Source organism: Stylophora pistillata, chromosome 5, assembly GCF_964205215.1.
Source record: "Stylophora pistillata chromosome 5, jaStyPist1.2, whole genome shotgun sequence".
Classification (NCBI taxonomy): domain Eukaryota; kingdom Metazoa; phylum Cnidaria; class Anthozoa; order Scleractinia; family Pocilloporidae; genus Stylophora; species Stylophora pistillata.
In genome coordinates, this window is record NC_142523.1 from 24,974,640 (window position 1) to 24,990,698 (window position 16,059).

Here is a 16,059-nt window from a genome sequence, read left to right on the forward strand (position 1 = left end):
AAAAACTAGCAACATATGATATTCCGAGTCAAAACAAAAGCTGGATTGTTGACTTTTTGATGAACCGGAAACAAAGACTTAAACTTGCTCAAGATTGTCACTCTGAATGGTGCTCTGTACCATCCGGCGTCCCCTAAGGAACAAAATTAGGTCCCTGGTTATTTCTCATCATGATTAACGATTTGGACACCCCAGCTGACTTGTGGAAATACGTGGACGACACATCTTGTTCCGAAATAGTTACTAAGGGCAGTGAGAGCAAACTCCAAGAAGCTGTGGATGACCTTTCAAGACAAGCGAGTATCGATGGAATCCAACTGAATGAGGCTAAGTGCAAAGAACTACGAATTGGATTCTCTAACAGTAACTACGATTTTGAACCCCTGGTCCTAAATGGCAAACCCCTTGGATTAGTCACCAGTGCCAAAGTGCTAGGCGTGACCATTAGCCACGATTTAAAGTGGAACATGCACACCTCTGAACTAAGTAGAAAATGTTCCTCTCGTCTCTACTTTTTGAGACAACTGAAGAGATCCGGAGTTGCACCAAGCGAACTTGTGCAATTCTATGTGACATGTATTAGGCCCGTCTTGGAATACGCAAGTCCTGTATTCCACCGTTCTCTACCAAACTACATCAGCGAAGATTTGGAACGGATCCAAAGAAGAGCAGTCAGAATCATCTATCCTGACCTGTCATATAGTATAGCACTAGAAACAGCTGGCCTACCGAAACCTCACGAGAGGAGGGAAAATATTTCAACCAATCTGTTTGACGAGATATTCCGTAACCCCAACCATAGACTCCTCAGCCTCCTCCCCCAAAGGAAGAGTTGTAGATATGCACTGAGGCCCAAAAGTGATTTCAATCTCCCCATATGCAAAACCGAGCGCTTGAAGAACAGGTTTATTTTTACCCATATTTATAAGATGTAGAAAATTTTCCTTCTTTCTTAACGACGAGGTTGTAATATTTTATACCTCCTTTTTCATCATCTGTATTTGTAAATATTCCCTAACTCAGCCTATGACTGCAAGGTGTTTATAAAAAAGTATCTATCTATATATCTATCTATCTATCCATGCTAATTTAGAGGGATTAGTGTGCTGTACCACGTTACTTTCTAAGCATGCTCAAGATTACTTCAGATGGACCAAGAGGTTTTTGGAAACGCTGTGTTGTTTGATGAAAATCAGTTGTAATATATTTGATGACTCGAGTTAAAAAAGTAAGAATCGAATGGTAACTTTTGAAAAACCCGTATTAAAATCCCAGGTGACGTGTTGGAAAATAGACACCATAGCGAGGCTGACAGTGACCCGCAGAACATAAACAAAGGAATCAGGGCTCTTTCCTGCAACGATATCCCGGAAGTAAAAGCGAATGATGTAATGGACATTTTGCTCTCTAATACAGACTCAAACTAAAAAACCACGCCGAAAATGGGGATAGTGTTTATGACTTGGATATTCTAAGTACAATAAGATAACCGGAAAATCTCTCCGCTAAGTTTGAAGCATCTTTCATCCAATTAGATCTTTTCTTATCGTTTTCTATATGTCGGCGGTTGAGTGGTAATCGGCTAGAAAAGCTGCCTCGAAACATTTTTCAAGAAATGTACGCCTTGGAGGAAGTGTGAGTATACGTTTGTGATTTCTTTTTAAAAATTCTTCGTCAAAGTTAAACATTCCCTTCCTCTGCAATGCATTTTTATGTGATCGATCGCGCTAAAGTCGTTTTAAATATGGCTTAAAAACCTCTCGCTCCTGATTTATCGATCGGTAGTAGTCCAGTAGTTAACCAGCCGGTTACGGAGTTTGATCAGTTTTGTGTGAGTAGTTAATAAACCGTAGGTTCCAAAATTATAGGACTGCACGATGAAGTTCTACTTTCGTTGGAGACGAATAACGTACCGGTCTCGAAAACAAAAACTTGCCCTTTGTTTTTTGCATATTGAAAGGAGACTTGAAAAATTCAAATCGCAAATTTTAACAGAACAGTTTTTTTTTTGTTATGGGTCATATGATATTGGGCGTGTCCAGATGACTTCACCAAGGGGATTGCACTCACTCCTTAAACAATTGTCCAAAGCAAGTCCAATAACAAAAAGATAGCCTCGAGTTATGGCCAACTGAATCCATCTTCTCCCTTATTGACCTGCAAACATTTTGTTTAATGCTTCCATCTTTCCTCGCTAATATATAAAAAAAAAAAATACTACGCAACTCACAAATCACCCGTCCACCTTACAAGTCTGTTAAACCATAGTTAATAGAGCTGTTAAACCATCGGATAAGATGCATTTATTTATTGAACGTAACAAAAACCAAAACAAAATTGAACGGAAAAATCTTAGCTTTTTCTAGGGAGGGACGCTTCAAGTATAAAATCATGAGTTGGTAGTAAGATTTTGAAACTGATGTGAAAACCTTTTTTCAAGTTCAACCCAATATCTCTCACTTAAAATAAGTTTTTTTTAATAAATGACCGTGATTTTTGTTGTTAATACAACGATCACTGGAACTAATTAACGAACTGCATCTGCCTAAATTCTATCAGATAAAAACTTCCGCACAAAAAAAAAATTAATCCAACAGAGATCCACATCGCCCTTGGAAATATAGTTAGTTAAATGAATTTTCGTTTGTTTGTTTACTTTTTTTTCCTAACTGGCAATCATCTCGTTCTCCAAACACTTTTTTTTAAGGGACTTGTCCTACAATCAGTTGCAGAGTTTGCCTCGAGGAATACTAAGCAGTAATACCAAACTGAAAGTAATGTAAGTAGGATTTTTTTTTTGTACGAAAAAAAAAAAAACCTTTGTAGGTCAGTGTGAGCATTCTTAGATGGTGGTCCAAACTAGTTGAGAATATCGCTTATTTCTACCTTTCTCGAACTAAGTTTGTTCGTTTGGAAATTATTGAGTGTTATTTAGAGATAGATGGCATAATACAATGAAGTGTCTCCCTGCCATTATTGTCTTAACAGAAGGTCTCTTAGCCTTAAGCGTGGAATAAATATGTTCTTTGGGTACAGTTGCTGCATATTGGAGATTCTTGATCATAATTCATATATTTAGAAACACACAAAAAAACTTTTCATTTCCTGATTTGGTAAAAAATTACTACTATTGCATTATTAGCTAGCTGATTTGGCTCGCATTACAGAAACGTTAAGTAGCGGGAATTTCCCATCTTCCAAGTAGAACTTAGGTTCTTAAATGTTAGCTTACTATTTACCTCAAAGGGATTTGTCAAACAACAAAATTCAGCGTCTTCCCGAAGATGTTTTTGGCAACCTTCCTCAGTTAAAAAGGCTGTAAGTGGCATTTTTTACACCTTTACAGCGAGTGAAATCATACATTTTATTTTAGAGATTTTAGTAAACCTTTGCTTTGTGGCCATTCCAAATAAAATGCTATTACAATAAACATATCAAAGTAAACTGCTGCATGCGCTTAATTAGCTCCAGTATATAACAGAGTGAAGAGAGGTCGAAACCTCTCCGCGTTCTGGTATACAGTGCTAACTTTAGTGAATTTGGTCACCATCAGCAGTGAAAAGAAATATAGATTAACAAAGTGAGATTGACTGTCTCTTGTGACTTAATTTTTTTTTGCAAAGCGATCAGGGAAGGTTTAATATATTACAGCCCAACTACCACAAAATTGATTTGCGATATGAGCAACTCTTGGAATTCATGGTTTCAATGTACCAATACAGAGAAGCGAATTCATGTCATGATATGCAAACGACCCTTTAAACAGCGGAAATACAAATGGCACCATTTTTTTTCACATTCTCAAGTCCAGGAATAGAAGGTTTAGCGACTCAGCTAAGATGTATTACTTTGAAAATAAACAGGTAAGTTTTATTGTCAGTTCACGAGGTCCCTTTTGTGATAAAAAAAAACTCTCCGAGAGTCTCAAATACCAACGCAGTTAGCTTGCTTCTCAATTTTTTATTCCAATTTGTTTTTTTCTTTTTAAGCTTTCTCTCCAATAACAAACTTCAGCGTTTGCCAAAGTTCAAAAACCTCTCCGAGATAGAAACATTGTAAGTGATTCGTGCTCGTAATGAAAACTGTTTCAGTATGTGTCTTATCTAATGAGCATTACTAAAAAGGGAGCTTTGGCAAGAAACAGAGGATCAGTGTGCCTATCCATTGTTTCTTTGATATTCTCATGACCTAATAAACAGCCGGTTTAAGGATTTTAATGGCAAAAATTACTTTTTAAAATAGATGCAGAAAGTAAGAATCATTAACTATCATCTTTCTTAATTAAAATAATGCAACATAAGGAGGATATTACATGGCCGCGCGAAGATACGAAATTTCCCTTCGAGTTTTGAAAACTACTTTTCGGCACGAGACAATAAATTTCGTATTTCTAAACGGCCATGTAATATGCTATTTATCATATAATCACCAATAAAAATCCTAGCCATTTCGCTTTGGCTGCAAAAAGGTGCAATTTATTATGGAACTTTAGCAACGGCGATATTTTTTCTCGGAAAGATACCTTCATGTTACTTTCACTGTGCGCGAAAGCTCGCAAGGTATTTCAGTAGTGTTTATACACCAAAATATAATACAACACACTTTTTTATTGACGCCTCCTCATGAGGCTATAAGCGATATATGATAATGATAATGATGCTGAAAATCGTACCAAAGCAAAAACAGCGCGGTTAATCAAGTGGGTTAATAGTTATCACAAAACATTTGAGTTTATTGCTTTCAAAATCTCTTCGAAAAAACGTCTACCAGATATTAGGGATTCATCTCAAAATCTGAACTTAACGTGGAATGTTAATCAGGACACAAAGTCTATAATTTTCAGGTTTTTTCAAGGAACAAGGGGTGTTCAAAAGTTTCGAAATCCGTATTTCAATAAGAAATGTAAATACGAGCTTTTGCTCGATCGCAGAATTAACTAATCACAACTAGTTGACATCGGCTTAACGACGATTTGCAGCCCGGGTACATACCGTTGTTAAGCCATTATTTAACCGGCTGTCAGTACAATCAGTGCGGTATGATCAAAATGTTTTCGTCTCGGTGAAAGCAGTCTAGCGATGCTCTTAATGAAGTCTCGGACAACTTTGATGAACAGTAAAACAGTTTGCTGAAGAACAAGGCACGAATAATTTCAAAGGAGAAAGTTTATATGAATTGAATAAATGATACGATTGATCTTAGCCAGATCCGACGATGAACGTTTCTTAGCCCAAGCAATTATTTAAAACTATCTTTACAGTTAAATAGTGATACAGAGCGTCTAATGTATTTCATTTATCGCGTAGATACATGGAGAAAAACAGCCTCGTAACCCTGTCACCGGATCAGTTCCAAGGCCTGTCCAAATTGAAAGACCTGTAAGTAAACCTACCAATATTATATGAACGAGATGGCGGACGGAAATTATACCTAACTGCACTAGTAAAAATTATTGACCTTACAGGAGATATCTGATCATCTGTAATCAGTGTTCATTAGCGGCTGTCGTATTATTTGGTTCATTTAAATTTTCTGTTAGGGGATGTGCGATTGCGAAAAAAAAAGAGCATGTACTTGAGGAATAAGTAACTCTAAATTGTAAGTTAAATTATATCTGCGGTAGCATGACACTAAAAGTGAGCAGACTTATTCCTTCACCCACTTCTGCATAAAGTCTCGTTGAATTACTCAAACTAATGTGCTTTGGCTGGCTTAGATTCCGACACCTTGGAAATTACCAGAGTCACGTATGACATTGCTCGAGTTTGAAGTTACTATTACATCCAAGATAGCAACTGCCAATTCTGATCTCATTGGCATGATGTCACAAGACAGAAAAGAAAGACAATTATTAGAAGGATGTAGCAATTCTTTACCATATATGAATCAGCGCGTACTTATACTCGGATTAAGCGAGGCAACCGCTAACTGCCTTTAACTAATTTCTTTTAAGTAGTCCCAAGCACTGAGTGAAGTATTTTCAATCTACTTTTTGGTGTCACATATTTTATAAAGATATTTTTGTAATAAGACATGGAAGAGTCCATAAAGCTATTAAAAGGCTTTTTTTGCAATGGAGGTTTGCTTCTAGAGTTTTCTGTACTTTAAGTAATAATGATCTGTCTTTTTTGTCGTTCAAGGGCTGTTTATGAGAACAATATTCAGTATCTACCGCGTGGAGTTTTTAAAGGTTTAACAAACATGCAGTCCATGTAAGTCTCTGTTTCTCATTATCATTTTTAATCGACGCTAGTGAAGCACTACAAACCTGGGGTCTTGTGAAAGTGCAGTCGCCGACATGTTCTGCATCTCCGTCATTTGAGTAGGTTGTGTCAAAAGTAACACACGAGTGACCACAATTGACACATCATAATCTCATTATCATCAGGTGACTTCATCCAAAAACTTATGATTTCAACGTAGATAAACCATTCACGGAGACTGACATATGCAAACAATGTATCACTTCCTTCATTGAAAGCGTAGTTCCCAGAGCTACTTCGCTTTCAAAAATTGTTACGCAATGGGCCCGTTTCCGCCCAGAATCCTAAGACAGAAGGAAGGAAGTTAGGGAAATTAATGGAAAGAAAAGAAGCAATAAATACCAACAATATGTTACAATATAAGATAAAAGATGAAAACAAAACACAAAAACAGCAAATATGAAAAGTTAACGGAGAAGAGTGACGAGTGATTGAAACCGCATAAAACTTTTATCGCGTGGCTGGAAGCAGAAAGATGACACCACTCCTTTCCTCCTCCCTCTAGTTACTACTTACTAGTTACTCTCGATCACACGAGTCACTAATGGCAAGTAGTGGTCATTCGCGGTCGCACATGGTCACTCGGAGTTACTCGTAGTTACTCGTGGTCACCGTGGTCACTTGTGGTTACTTATGGTCACTAGTGGTCAATCATGATCGCTCGGGGTTACTCGAGGTCATTCATGGTCACTCGTGGTCATTCGCTGTTACTCGGGCTCTCTCACAATCACTTATCATGCCTTTTTTAAAATCAAAATCAATGTTTTCATGTCTGTCATTAACGAGTTACCCTTTCATTCTATCGTCATTTTACAGGAGCTTTTATTGCAACAAAATCCGTACAGTGAGCAACGAGCAATTTAAAGATATCGCGCCAAGTATTCGATTCCTGTGAGTATGAACAAACTGCTATTATTCAAGGTGTACGCGTGTTAAGTTTCACGGAGATTTAATTACAAATTCAAGAGAGAAAATGCCCATAACTCTCGGATTAGCGTCCCTTCCTATGGCGTTCATTACTGTTGAAATCACTTTGAGCACATATTTGACTTTTTGACACCTTTTTTACGTTCAAGGGGATCCAATTCCTCTGTCAGATATCACGTCCTAAATTTTACGACGTAAAACCTTGTATTCTATTGTATGGCGTCAAATACACCGACGTCTATTTTACGGCGAGAATTCAATCATCGTTTAGTGGACTTTCAACGTCTTCAAAACGAGGAGCTTCGCGTTACGACGTAAAATTCAATTTTGACTACACGTTACGTCGTAATTTATCAAATAAGTTTTACGTCGTATCTTTTACGACGTAGAATTTATCACCTTTATAACTTGTCAATCAAAACCTTGTCAAATAAGCTTTACGTCGTAACTTTTACGCCGTAACTTGTCAATCAAAAATGCTTACAATGTTTAATAAGTTAACTTCAAAGTCTTAATAGATTACGTAACCTCAAAGTCTTAATACGTGCAATGTTATATTAAGCAACGTCTTTAAAACCCAAGAATTAGCACATGTATATCTCATTTATTACTTGGCCAAAGCTATGCAGGAAAAGAATCCTTCTTGCTGGTATGTAATATTTCTGAGATGTTGAAGGTATTCACGTTTTTCTCTTGGATTCAGTTACCTCATGCATTATAATACTTAAAATAAATTTATAAATTCTATAATTACCGTAAATCGTCTATGATCGCTGCTGTTGATGGGGGGGGGGGGGGAATATTTTTTGCAGCGTTTATTCGAAATTTAAATCTTGCCGATAAAGGTCCAATTGTAACGATTTTTTTGTAATTAGTGAAAGCTCTCCCCCATCTTGCAACATTGCAAATTATCCCAACCTCTGTTAAGGTGCGTAGGAAACACCAAACCGAAAAACAAGCTATACCAAACAAAAGAGTATAATTCAAGATAGTGCCGGGAAGTTATCAACGGATTTAACTATCATTGAACCAACAGTTTGAAGAACTCGTCCAAGGGGAATCGACTGCGAAGAGAAACTTTCCAACACACAGTTATATATCCAAACTGGAAAGGTCACGCCCCTCCCGCCCCAGCCACCCTCACACACATACAGTTACACTTAAATGACACCAACAGTTGATTTATTTCTGCAAAATGATCGTTACATATTTTCTTTTACCGTGGAAATCTTTGTGTTCACGAAAGAGAAAAAGAAGAAAACGGCTGGAAAATCTTAACTATTAACTACAAGTGCAAACTATTTTAAAATGTTTGCGTTATCGCAAACTTATATACTTGGAAATAATTTTCACGGAAAGATATGAATAAATAAAAAAAGATAAATAAATAAAGTTAGCCAAAATTTGGGATTATAAAATGACTCTTACTCCACCAACAGGAGATATTCCATGTGAAAAGCTTTTAAGCTTCAACATAACAAATTAAACAAAAGAAAACTTGCAAAAGAAAACGTAAATATCAGGCGGACTGAGCTGCCGTATAATGGCACAAACTCGTGCCAAAATAATAGATAGTCCAATATCATCCCATAAACCCAAGCCCTCCACATCAAATCCTTTAAATATGAATTTCTGACTAATTCGTTCCCATGTCTCTAAATCGTCTTTCTGTCCCAGTGGTCCTCATTTTCCCTCGGGGATAGTAGAGGAAGCAAAACGCGAGCGCGCGTGAAACTCTGATAGCCATTTTCGTAGGCTAAAATTATTTGCAAGATCCTAGAGATATTCATATTGATTCGTTCGCACAAACATTGTTTTTGAAAGACATGCACGCATTCCACGGCTCATTGTAAAGGTCACCTTGTTTCTTTTTTTATACAGGGAGTGACGTTGGGCTTACTCTGACGAGAACTGAAAAGAAACATTCGTTGGTCCCAGCGACCTTTGACATCTTTATCTATATGAGTGTTTTATGCTACCCAAGGAAAATTTAAATGCCTACAAAAGAACCTAGATTAATTGTCATCATGTGTTTTTTCAATTTTTTTTTGTTTTTAAGGTAGAACGTTTAATTAAAAAAAAAGTGCAAGATAATGTACAAGGCAAATCATCCTCTCACCCCCTCCCCCCTCCCCCGATACACACACACACGCTTCCTACGCCCTTTACCATCCTTGTATTTTTTAGCCCATATATTCTAGTATCGGTTTAGTCAGATAAAACGTTCCCTTCATTGAATATGAATGAAAAAAGCCTAGAAAATAAAAAAAGAAAAAGAAAAAACTAGCTTTTCACAATCCTTTGCACCAGATTTTGCTATGGCAGATCGTACAAATGAAATTATGACAATGCTTTGAAAAAGTATGATTTATAAATCTTGCACTATGATTACGACAACGGAAACTGGTTCAGAGAAGACTCCACGAAGAAAACCGAAAAATCTGGCTATGGATCTGATTCGTCGTGCATCTCTATAACTAGAAAAGTATGACTGTTTAAGGAAATTTCAGACAAAGAGGAACCATCGTTATGTATCGATGGCCTTTGATGTCTATGAAGCACAATGTCTTGGCTTGGTAGAGACAGCAATGCAAACGCCGTCCTGAAAAGCACCTGAATCATTAAAAAAAAAAGATGACGTCAGTGAAGCACTTGCTAGGCTACTAAGTACTATCTCATCCCATTTTCAAGCTTTAGGACAATATTCACTCAAGGTAAGTAATACAAGAACAGTTAAAGATGAATCTGTGACTAGGGGCTTCTTTTAGTCGGGTAAAACGCTAATATTATCAAGATAGTTTATAATTTTTCATCTGTTTATATAAGGTGGTAATTTATTAATTAGCCCTTTGGGAAATTGACTTCTTTCTTTCCACAAACTTTGTCCCTGTTTAGTGTTAATTACACTATCTTCCGTGCTACTCCTGGAGTTCAAAAGAAGCAAACAAACACAGCGGCCACCTACATTGGAGAACTTCAAGAATTTGAACCATTGAATTAACTTCGCGTATTACCATGGATAGCAACTGCAGGTAATTCGTTTGCAAACCATCCCTAATGCTTTACACCAGTTAACCTTCAACTGAGGGTATCTAGATTAGAGTATTGACTGACACATGATCGAAAAACCCTGCAAAAGTTCTCTCATTGACTGGGTGATAAGCAGTTTTACCTGTGTGGTGTCATAGTCAAAAAAGGTCCTCTGAATAGAATTTCCTCTGGGGCCACGGATTCTCAGGGTTATGGTGTTTTCACTCTCAAGAGGTTCATGAGGTAGCCCTGCTCTTGCCTCACATATTGCCTACAAGATGAGAGTGCGTTTTAACTTTTACTGGTGATAATTTACATTTCTCTTGCATCAGGCATTATTCTATTGCTGTTTATCAAAATCAGCTCTCTGTTAAGGTGAAAGAACAACTTAAAAACTGCATTTATTGCATTTCTAGTAGTTGACAGAGTTTCCTCTAAAGCCTTGCACACAAGCATGAGCATCAGAGGAAGCATAACACTTGAACAGACATGAGCATGATATTATTAACAAGGTATTGGTAGCCAAAATGTCATTCATCGCAGAGTGGAAATGCATATGTTTGTCTAAAATCCCTACTATCTGAAAATCTGGAACAGCCAAGGGGGAGACATCCTTTCCTTGGATATTTTTTTACCTCAGCATTTCGGCGCTCTGCTTCCATTCCAATTCTCTCTTCTTGTATAAGACGCTCGCCCTAAATACAGTTAAAGACAACATGTTGCTAGACTATAATGCAATGCTGCTTACTGATATATATTAAATAAAGATCATGGTAACATAAAAAGTTAAGATTTCAATTTGACCAGCAGTTTCCACACAATGACAGGAAAAATTTCTGCTTTCTTATTGATTTTTAATGATGGCTCCTGAAGATCAAATTTATTGACCACAGACCACACTTTGTATGGGTTTCCTGGCATGATAACCCACACAGGATGTTGGGAGAACATGAGAGAAGCATCTGGGCAAGCGGTTTACAAGCTTTTCGAGTGGTGCTCTATTGCTTTTGTAATGTAAAATAATAAAAAATGACTTTATTTATACAGGGTAGCCTAGCTCTTTAACTCAAACTATGAGTTTACCGGCACAATAAACCATAGGTTTTTAACCAATCAGAATGCGTGTACCATCTCAGTTATTTTGTAATATGCAATTCAATTAAACTGAAAAGTGAACAGACCCATTTGTAAAAATACACATGCAAAAGGTTATTTTAGCTGTTATTCTTCTCATTATTTCTCTACTTTAAGGATTGATTCTAAGGACAATAACACAATACTTTGTTTCTGCAGTATATCAAGCAATGTTACACAGAGCAGTTATATTCAAAAAAAGGAAACTTGGAGGTCAACCCTATATTAACTAGCTCCGGTATGTAAAGGGTTCCAAAGTCCCAGCGGCACATCCTCATCCACAAAGTCCTAAAGTTACCCCCCCCCCGGTTATATTCAACAAAACACTCTCAAAAGTCCCCCTTCCCCAACATCGTGCATTAGGAGTTTGTATTTCAGACACGAGCTAATGCCTCACTTTGTGGGACATTTGCTCACATTATTTACATATCGGCGCTTTAGAATAGTAACGGTTAAATTTAGCCCAGCGGTAAGTTACATGCAAAAATCATATTTGTAGAAACTAAAAATACCTTACAGGAAAGTAAATGCCTGGCGTCGACATGAAACGTTAGGTTTCCGAGTTCGACAGTAGTCTGTGGTGTTGTAGAGGAGACTGATGTTGTCAGCCACAATCTGACGTGTACCTCACTTTTTATATGTCATTAGTAAGAACAACACGCATTTTCTTTAGGCAATGCTTTGTTGTTTCATACATATATTTTAAGTCACGAACATTTTTATAATTAGTTGTGTGACAAAAGTGTGTAGTGTCCAGTAAATACTTTTTTTCCTGACTCCTTTCTATATTTCTTAGAGCTCCCCTTACTCGAGCGAAATCAATGTGAGTCTATTGTGCTTAATTAGTGGTTTTCACTGTCACTGTAAACCAACAGAAACATCTGTTTTTGAGTTGAGATAATTTCCTATTTATGCGTGAATTCTTCCCTTGATGAACTCACAAAGAACTTGATGAAGTCAAAAAGCCCCCCAAAAAATCCCTGGAAAAAAAGTTAGCCTCTAAGAAATTGATTGTCGAGACTTACCTGTAAGTTAAAGTTTGATTGGGATTCTAACATGTCATCAGTCCGGAACGAAGGAGTGACATGAGATGCGCATGCGCAATACCGATCAGTCTTTAACTTGAGTGATACAGAGCTAAGGAACGAAGGAGAACGGGAAGGGTGGGCTGGGCATGTGACTCCTTTGTTCCGGAAAGATGACATTGTAGAATCCCAATCAAACTTCAACTTACAGGTAAGTCTCCTTTAATCAACAATTCTACCATGTCATCAGTCTTGCATCACTACGGAGTCACATGAAAGTTCAAAGACCTGTAGAGCGAATTCATAAACAATAGTCCAATTTATTGGGTCTGCGAAGCTTTACATGAATAAAACGTGTCATATTGTACAACACTCGCTCGTTACTGGTTGTAGAGTTCAACAAAACTGTTCCGAAAGTTGAGATCATCTGTGTCTAGGGGCTTAACATAATATCGTGCAAAAGTACGAGCGTTTGACCATACTGCAGTTCTCATGATCTCTGTTAAGGTTAGTCCTTTGGCTTTACAATGCGAAGTTGAAGCGGCTTTACTACTGTGCGGGGAGTATTTTTTAACATCTATACCCGACTGTTCCAGCACATCTCTGACCCATCTTGCTATGGTATCCTTGGTAACCGACTTAAATGGTTTAGCATAACTGATTAATAGCTGAGTGACTTCTTTTCTAAACGGCTTCGTCCTGGTTAGGTATTCCTTCAAATAATCCACGACGCAGATTCTCTTGTCATCCGGGTATGCTATTACCTTAATAGGAGCCAAATGTTTACCTGGCTTAGTTTGTTTAAGCTTTTCGTTAATGATAATTCGGAAGCCATCGTCTAGTTCCTGAATAGAACGTGTGTCCATGTAAAGTAGGGTTTGTCCTATTTGTCCAGCTGTTAGACATAATAACATGCTTAAATTCAACGTTAGGTCCTTCAGGGCTAAGGAACCCTTAATAGGAATAAATCTGTTTTAAGGTAGTTTAATACATTATTAACATCCTACATTTCCGTGTACTTAGGTAATGCCGGTTTTAACTCAAAAATGCCTTTCATACAACGGATAACGAGAGGGTGCTCACCGAATGGTATACCCTGGGATAAGATTGTAGCTGACAGTGCAGATCTAGCTACATTAACTGCGCTGTAGCCCAACCCCGACCAGTATAGTGAACTAAGAACTCGATCCCCATGGCAACTCCTGGGCAATAAATGTCGATGTTTCTGTGTTCACAGAAGCTCTGCCAACGCTTTAAGTATGTTTGGTATTGTTTTGTTGTACCCTCTGGCCACGAACCCATTAACACCTCCGTTGCCGAGGGTGACAATTGATATTGGTCTAATTTGTGCCTGATAAGTGGTAGATCATGAGATTTAGTTTGTGTCAGATCGGGTGAATTTCTGACGGACTGCTTGGCAGGGTTAGTAGGGTTCTGCCTGCTTTCAGGTACACTGCTGTCTGTTGCATCAGCTGAAGAGCATTGGCGTACCATGGCTGGGTTGACCAGTCCGGGAGCACGCAGATCCCCGATGCTTTCTCGTGAAGTATTTTGCTCAACATGGCGGGGATGACGCTAAATGGTGGTAAAGCATAGAAGTTTAATTCTGACCAGTCCAATTTGAAAGCATCTATGGCAAAAGCTTTAGGGTCAGGCCTGAACGAAACATATTTATCAAACTGGTAGTTGATGCCTGAAGCAAAAAGGTCTACATCCGGGTAAATCCCAGTTGGCGTAAAGCTCTATTTAGGGACCCCGCATCGAGTTTCCATTCAGATTAGACTCTTTTTGGTTCCTTCTTGACTCAAATCTGCGATCAAATTTTGCTTCCCAGGGATATGTGCAGCGCTTAGCCATAAATTTCGTAAAATGCACCATTCCCATGTTTCCTTAGTTAAAGCATTGAGTTACTCCGAATGAATGGTGCCCATATTGTTGAGTGCATTAACAGCAGTGGTGTTCTCACTGAGTATACGGATATGTGTCTTTCTGGTATGTTTGACAAAACACTGCAACCCCAGAAATATGGTTAACAGCTCAAGATAGTTAATGGATTGATCACTCTTGATTTTTCCATAGTCCTCCAGAGGGTACACCATTATATTCTGCCCCCCACCCCTTTTTGGAAGCATCGGTGGTGATAATGTGAGATGGTTTGTCATGTGCTATCACATTGTACGCCGCATTTATCGACCTCTGAGTCCACCACTGGAGTTCCGATATCGCATTTTCTGATAACTGCATGGTTTGTTCAAAATTACCTTTTGACTTGGTCAAATATAGGGTTTTATCCTTTTCGAGGCAACGATAATATAGGGCACCATGCATGATACCCGGTAAGCTGGATATAATTTTCCCAATAACTCTAGCTAAATCCCTAATAGTAGGGTGCTCAGAGTTCAGAAGCATCAGTCACAGTCATGCAGTAAATGAACTTTCTTATCCGGTGTTAACCGTATGGTCATGGTGACAGAGTCAATAAGGAACCCCAAAATTGTCAAGGTTTGTGTTGGTTTTGGGCACGATTTTTCAGGGTGTATAAAAAACCCCAATTTACTCAGTAGTACGATTGTATCTATAACATTTGAAACACACCCTTGAAGACTTTGGCCTTGAAGATAGATATCGTCAAGGTATGCTACTGACATGCTCCCTAATTTGTGTAGACATGAGAGTGGGGGCTTCAGCAACTTGGTGAAAATTCGTGGTGCGCATGAAAGCCCATTAGGGAGACATGTAAATTCATAAATTTGATTTTCCGACAAAAATCTTAAAAATGTCCTGTGCTCTACAGAAACAGGGACAGAGTATTAGCCATCCTTGAGATCAAGTGATGCCATGTAACAATGTCTGGTTATTAGTTTTGTAATAGTAAAAAAGGAGTCCATCTCAAAATTATGATAGGTAAGTGATTCGTTAAACCTTTTAAGGTTCAATATTAACCTATGCGTGCCGTCTTTTTTGGGCCGTAGGAAGATGCTAGACAATATTTGCCCCTTCTTATGTGACACTGTTACTATGAAGCCTCTCTGAAGCAGTTTAGAGATTTCTCTTTCAATAATTTCATGCTCAGCATCAGTAACTAGCATACAAGGCAGGGTATGCTGTTTTAGTTTCTCAAATAGGTCAATCTGTCTACCAATTACATGAGATAGCAGCATTCTATCATTACTGATTTCATTCCAAGCTGAAAGGCAGGTACCTATTTGCCCGGCCTGGAATGATTGGCACATCTCAGTAAAGTGTTCCACAAGAGTGGGTAAAAACTCATAGAATAGACTTACATTTGTTTTAAGTTGCAAAAGTGTTTCTCTTATTTTCTCTCCGCTGACTGCTGTTTTTTCCTTTTGTAAGGTTTGTTGTGGCCTTTCCACAAAAAATCTCTCCTCGCTTTAAAGACGTTGTAGTTCTTTGACCCAGTTGTATGGCCTTGGCCTTTATGCCCTTCCTGAGTGGTATAGATAGCCTTCCTAACTTTACTAGCTTCCTTGGCATCTCTGAGTTGTTTAGCTAGATTGTCTCCAAAGAGATATTCACTGTCGACTGGTATGTCTGCAGAACAGATGGTGTTTATTCCGATTTTAAGGCTGGTTTAATTTGTTCCCTCCTGAGCTGCGAGAGCTGCGTGTGTACATGACTTAACATGGCTAATCACTCAACTTGAGGCTCAAAAATCTTTC

General features: G+C 38.1%; 2 long non-coding RNA genes and 1 pseudogene across 2 annotated transcripts; 1 reads left to right on the forward strand and 2 right to left on the reverse strand.

Moving 5' to 3' along the window:
- The first annotated feature begins 2,455 nt into the window (after positions 1–2,455).
- Positions 2,456–6,216, forward strand: LOC148730987 (uncharacterized). The gene is made up of 5 exons (XR_016001974.1): positions 2,456–2,779; positions 3,247–3,318; positions 3,990–4,055; positions 5,307–5,378; positions 6,141–6,216. It is a non-coding gene; the product is annotated as an uncharacterized LOC148730987 (long non-coding RNA).
- Positions 6,217–8,355: 2,139 nt separating this feature from the next.
- LOC148730988 (uncharacterized) lies at positions 8,356–10,864 on the reverse strand. The gene is made up of 2 exons (XR_016002087.1): positions 10,363–10,864; positions 8,356–9,803 (listed from the first exon to the last, which is right to left on the reverse strand). It is a non-coding gene; the product is annotated as an uncharacterized LOC148730988 (long non-coding RNA).
- A 1,816-nt stretch (positions 10,865–12,680) lies between these two features.
- LOC148730989 (uncharacterized) lies at positions 12,681–14,131 on the reverse strand (annotated as a pseudogene).
- Between the last annotated feature and the right edge of the window lie 1,928 nt (positions 14,132–16,059).